The following is a 6,000-nucleotide window of genomic DNA, read 5'->3' as shown; positions in this document are numbered from 1 at the left end:
TCATGTGTGCAGACTCAATATGATTACTTACTACAGTGTTTTCTATTCATAAACATTGTTCTTTACAATCTGTCACTCAAGACTTCGGAAGGCAGCCAGATTTTACACACACACACACACACACATATACACACACACACATATATATATATATATATATATATATATATATATATATATATATATATATATATATACATACACACACACACATATATATGTATAATTTATTTATCCCAAAGAATATCTGTCTTCTTGAAGTAATTTCCAATGAAATACTAAACTTTATTCACTTTATTTACATGGATATCACACCGTGCCAACTTTTCTCACTGTATGATTCTGACTTTTCTGAAGTGAGATAGTATACATCTCCAACTGAGAACTTCAATATTGCATAAACTTTGCTCAAAGAAAGTTTAAACCATTCTCTTTTAAAGAGTAAAAATCTAGAGTAATCACAGAAATTCTTGTACTCAGAGAAACAAATTAATACCGACATTCAATATGTAAAATGGACATGATCCTGGTGTTACCTCTGTGAGGACAAATTGAATTGTTGATTTCTACAAAAAGCAAACAGTGAAAACTTTATTTACTCCAAGAGTTTCAAAATGAGTTCAGACAAGCCTTAGTTGGGAAAATTATGATAACATTGTTAGAAACAGTATATCACAGATTGGTATTTTACCATATTTTATCTAAAAAAGTGATTTTGAATGTTGTCAAACAAATATCTTAGCGAAACAATCCAGAATCATATCATATTTTGAGGTTTTACAGATACCCAGTGTGTGAACGTTCATTTTAATTCCTCATATTTTGCTATTATGTGCATCTTGGGAAAAAATACTGATGTGCTACCTACATATGTTTGTACTAGGTACATATGTTTCTACATATGACAACTATTCTTGGATATATGGTTGTGTAATGTTTTATAGATACCCAGAATATTCTTGGTGATGACTGTATGTCTACAAACACCCTGTAGACTCAAAAGAATGATTATATCCAAGTATTTGATGTTTAGGATTACAGTTTTCGATAAAGTCCTAGATGTGGGCCTACTGGTCTTGGTGAAATTAAAGATGTCAGACTGGTTGCTTTATGAATACTGAACTAAAAGTTGAAACAATGTGCTGAATCTTTTCATCAGAGATGGAGCATATCTAAACAATGTTCACATTTTTAGATTGCGATTTTATCATTATTAAAGAGGCACTCCTACTTGTTAACATTTTTAAAACATTTTTTTAATGCCAATGGTCGATATTTGACTAGGCGACTGCGCGCGGATCGCGAGATATCGATAAAAACATGTCCTCAAAAAAGTTAAAGTTTGAATTCCGGTGGCCCACCTGAATTCAGCTTCCGAACATAGAACGTTCGGCACTGGGGCCATTGTCAACTAAGCTATGGAGTACGAGTCTACGCTGACGCTGCTGTACGCCACAGCAGTACCACTCGCGTCGGTGAGCGGTCATGTCCCATGGGAGAAAGCCGAGTCCTACTGACTCGGCAAAAAAACGAAAAACAAAGTTTGCTGATTCCACCAGAATTCACATAGGTGAATAGCACAGATAGGTGCGGTTGATACATAGTATGCATAGTGGCCGCCGCGTGGCATGCGCGCATACCACACGCGGCGGCCGCTATGTATCGAACCACGCGTAACTGTGTGGCAGACGACAAAATGTAGTCATCAGAGGCAACTAATATTTTACACGTAAAAACTGATATCTATGTGGTATTGTTTAAAAATTTAATACAATTGATTGAGAATAATGAAAACGACAAAAACTAAGGAGAAGTTTTAAAAAAGAATTACCAGAGGTAAGAGCATTGATAATGATGTATAGGCCTATAAAGTCATCGCAGTAGGAGGTAAATTAATTGCGTCATTCGAACGTTTTAGGACTCCTTAGAATATCGTCAATCAGCACAACAACACACTTTCGGGGTCGGAGTCGCCACATCAAATATCGACCGTTGGCATTAAAAAAATGTGTTTTAAAAATGTTACCAAGTGGGAGTGCCTCTTTAAGACCATTTCTTTGAAATATTCTGCCTACGTCTCGCAAGTTGTCCAATAATTCCTTAATGAATGCCTTTCCAATTTAAAAAGTGTACAATCATGGACCCTAAAAAGGTCTTGAACTTTCTTGACAATTGATTGGGATCTACTTGTTCCATAGTTTAAATTAAATCGCACGGCACATATAAAAATTTAGTCACAAACTGACGGACCAAAAGTTCCATAAGCTTTTGACAGGGTTAAAGTTCTAACTTTTGTCGGTAGCCCTTGCATCTTTACTTACGGTTTTCCTTTTAAGGACAATGGATAAATATTAATGTAGTTGGTCGAGAATATGAAAGTCTAAACTTGTGCTCAAACTTTCCAGAAGCTAACTTTCAACCATTCTCTTTCAAAATCAAAATCAAGAATAAAAACCGGGATCACCATGCAAATTTTGGTTTGGAGAAGCAAATATCCCATATTTTACCAATATTGCCACCGTCCCTGTGTAAAGTATTATCGGGGGGGGGGGGGGTAATGGGCGCCTGTCGACAGCTTTCGAAAAACTTTTAATACTCCACAAGTGCAAGTCTTTGGCTAAAAAGTGTGGGAGTGCGAATATCTGTCCCCGATCGAGACGCATCGTACGTGACAGTGAAACGCAAAGCGAAATTCGATAACAGCGTTTCGTTTGTTGATGTGCTCCTCCTAAACGAAAGAATAAAAGCTTCAGAAGGTGTGATATGATTTTAACTGCCGCCAAACACGACAATTATTTTGTCAGAAGATTAAATTGCTGACGGGCTTTTTGAACGAAAGACATTTCAAAACAAAATATAAAATTTTGATCGAGTATCACATAAATACAGTTTCCGTTGCATAAAACCGGGGCATACAGTCAGTGCGAAACTACACACGTTCCATCGAAACACCCTTCCCCGCCGAAACACAATGAGTTTCGTCTGTCAAGAGTTAAACTTTGATTATCCACGGCCAAGTACTGTACGTACTGACACCCATCTAAACAATCTGCAATGTTTCTGTACAATACACATCAAAATTACTGGTAAAACGGACAGTTTTTACATCAAGTGATAGCTCAGCTCGGAGGACCTGAATCCTCACCACTTATAAAATATTTCCTTGATGGTTACATGCAACTGTGAATTTAGGTTTTTGTTGAAAATTTTTAATTTCTGCTCGCCGCTGTTGAAGGTAAGCTTCATTATAACAAGTTAACATACGTTAAGCTGAAACATGATTTAATCAGTTTCAAATGTTAGTCTTTCAATTTCTGCCATTTAAGAATTAGAAGAGATACTGCAAAAAATATATATTAAATGAAGTTTTTGACTGAAGTTAATTATCATGAATACAAAATTGAGGTTTTCAACTCCAAATGTATACCTTCTTCATCTTTTGGGTAAACTATTGTTACCATACTAAATTTTAGATTTTTTGCTCTTTGAAAATATATAGTATGAGGGGTTTTCATGTCATCTTTCCGACTTTGATAAGAAATATTGCTTTGGAGAAAAGTGTGCTGATTTAGTGCAACGCTATGCACAGCATATATGGTGATAAGTGAAGATTATCAATTGTTGTGAAGCTCTTCACCATTCAAAAGGTTCTGTTGAAGAACACACTCTATAAATAAATAAATAAATAAATAAATAAATAAATAAATAAATAAATAAATAAATAAATAAATAAATAAATAAATAAATAACGATATTAAAAACGAGTGGATTTTTTTATTTAATGACGACAGAGAAAGAGTTCAAAGTGCTACTAATTTGCAACGCTTTGGGACCATATCGAAAAACAGTTGCACAAGTATACAAATTCATTGTTGAACAAGACGATAAAAATTGCAACAAAGAAGTTTTTAAACAACTTGTTGGAGATGAAACGCAAAACCAATACATAACAATGCACATGTAATTGTACCTGAGACATATGATATAGATCTAGAACCTGATAAACAGAAAACAAACAGGATTGTGTCTGCTGTGATTCATGACATTTTCAGAGTAGTTTCAAACTTGCCAAGGTAGAGACCTACGTAACAAATTTTTGTAAACAATTGCGAAAAAGTGATGGTACGGTACATGAAGGATTTCACAGATTTAATACAAAATAAGGTAAAAGTAAAATGACTTGTCAATTTTCCCTTTGATTGGAACTAATTTGGGATAATTGGATGATGAACTAATGTCTGTTTAATCTGCAAATGTAAGCTCATCTGCTTTTCTTCTTAAGTTATACACTTCTTTTTATGAGCAGTTTGCAAATTGCAACATTTAGCTATGGGGCACCTAACATTTTTGAGAAATTTGAAAAATATGATGATCCAATTATCCTAAATTAGTTCCAATCGTGTTCCGTTCAAAAACAACAGAAGGTGACGAAACGACGAGCATATAATACGATTCTCGTTCGTTCTTTATTAAGTGCACTTCTGTAAATTGATTTTATGCAATTTAATAAGCTGTTAAAAACTGAACATAAGTTACGACTTAATATCACTTTAAATTCGTTTGTACTCATTTGCATATTATGCCTTTACGTCTCGATTTTGCCTTCTTCCCTATCCCTCTCACTCACTCCCGCATACTTGAAGAACCCTGGACCTCATCCTCCTCAATGTAGAAATCGATGCTTGTCTGAATTTTTTGTTGATAAATACAACTATGCCCTTTAAGATGATGTTCAGTTTTACTACTGCTTAAAATGGACCTAGCATAATTCTCTGTTTTTGCGCCCATGGCTACGTTGGTACCATCACCTCATCTTTGACAGAGACGTTTCAGTTTGGTGTTACACGGTCTGGAAGCCGCGTCGTACCGTTTGCCGTGTTCTCTCCAAGTCGATAACTGAACGAGTTACAACTTGACTAAAGGGTAGGCATAGTTTAATTTGACAGTGTAAATTTGGTTTGTCTTTTGTTGGTCAAATAGGTTAACACAGTTCTATCATCCTTGCACGGGTGGACCTGGGGGAGGCTACATTTTTTTGCCAGGGGTCGTGTGCATTATCCCTGTAGTCGTTTGTTTTTTTCTACGGCCAGGCGGTTTAAATAAAGACGATGCACTGTGTATTAATTTTGTCAAAGTATCTTCTCCGTATGAACCGTTTTTAATACTTTCGTCGTATGAGCATCATTGTGTATATTTATCTTGCTCGGCTGTACGCGGAATTTTTGGAATTGCACGATCACCACGTCTTATACGTTAAGCGATCACATTCCCTCCACCAGGAGGTACTGTGGATTAGCCTAAAATTTAGGGTTTGTCTAGGAGTCATTCAAATATTGCGTTTATATTTCTGTAATATCAATTAAATTATTTATCCAGAAAAGAAATGCTATTTCATATGATTACTAGTCTACTGTTGACTTATCTCAAAAAGGGGACCACTTTGAAGTCGGGGACCACTTAGGGGTCTTAACAGACGTCCTCTTTAAGCTAGCATTAAGGCAGAACGCGCCTCTGGGACAGATAGTCGGCCTCTTAAATTTCTACAATTCTTTTTTGATCTACTACTTGTGGGGGACTCATTTAAAAGCTCTTGGAGTAAGAAAAACTTTCTAAAATCCAGAATTAAAATCCCCCAGGGAAACACAGAGATGGCGGCCATTTTGAAGGTCAAATTTCACAAAATGTTGGGTAACTAATTTGTTTCGCTAGTTCCAAAATTTTGACGGTGACCCCCGATTTTTATTGTTGATTTGGTAAGCGAATGGGTGAAAGTTTCATTCAGGAAAGTTTGAGCAAAAGTCTTTCACTTTCGAGGCGCATACTACCCCCGGATACTACCTTAACACACTAAGATTTATGCAAAGGTTACTATCGAATGCTGTGTCTGCACACAGACCGTACCCTTGAAGGTCAAAATGCATTTACTGCTTTAGCAAGAAGTAGATTGTCAGATTAAACTTATTGTTTTGTGGTTTAGTCTTCCAACTGTCTGTATATCCT

The sequence above is a fragment of the Ptychodera flava genome, chromosome 5, assembly GCF_041260155.1.
Source record: "Ptychodera flava strain L36383 chromosome 5, AS_Pfla_20210202, whole genome shotgun sequence".
Lineage (NCBI taxonomy): Eukaryota > Metazoa > Hemichordata > Enteropneusta > Ptychoderidae > Ptychodera > Ptychodera flava.
Note: the sequence above shows the minus strand (reverse complement) of the source record.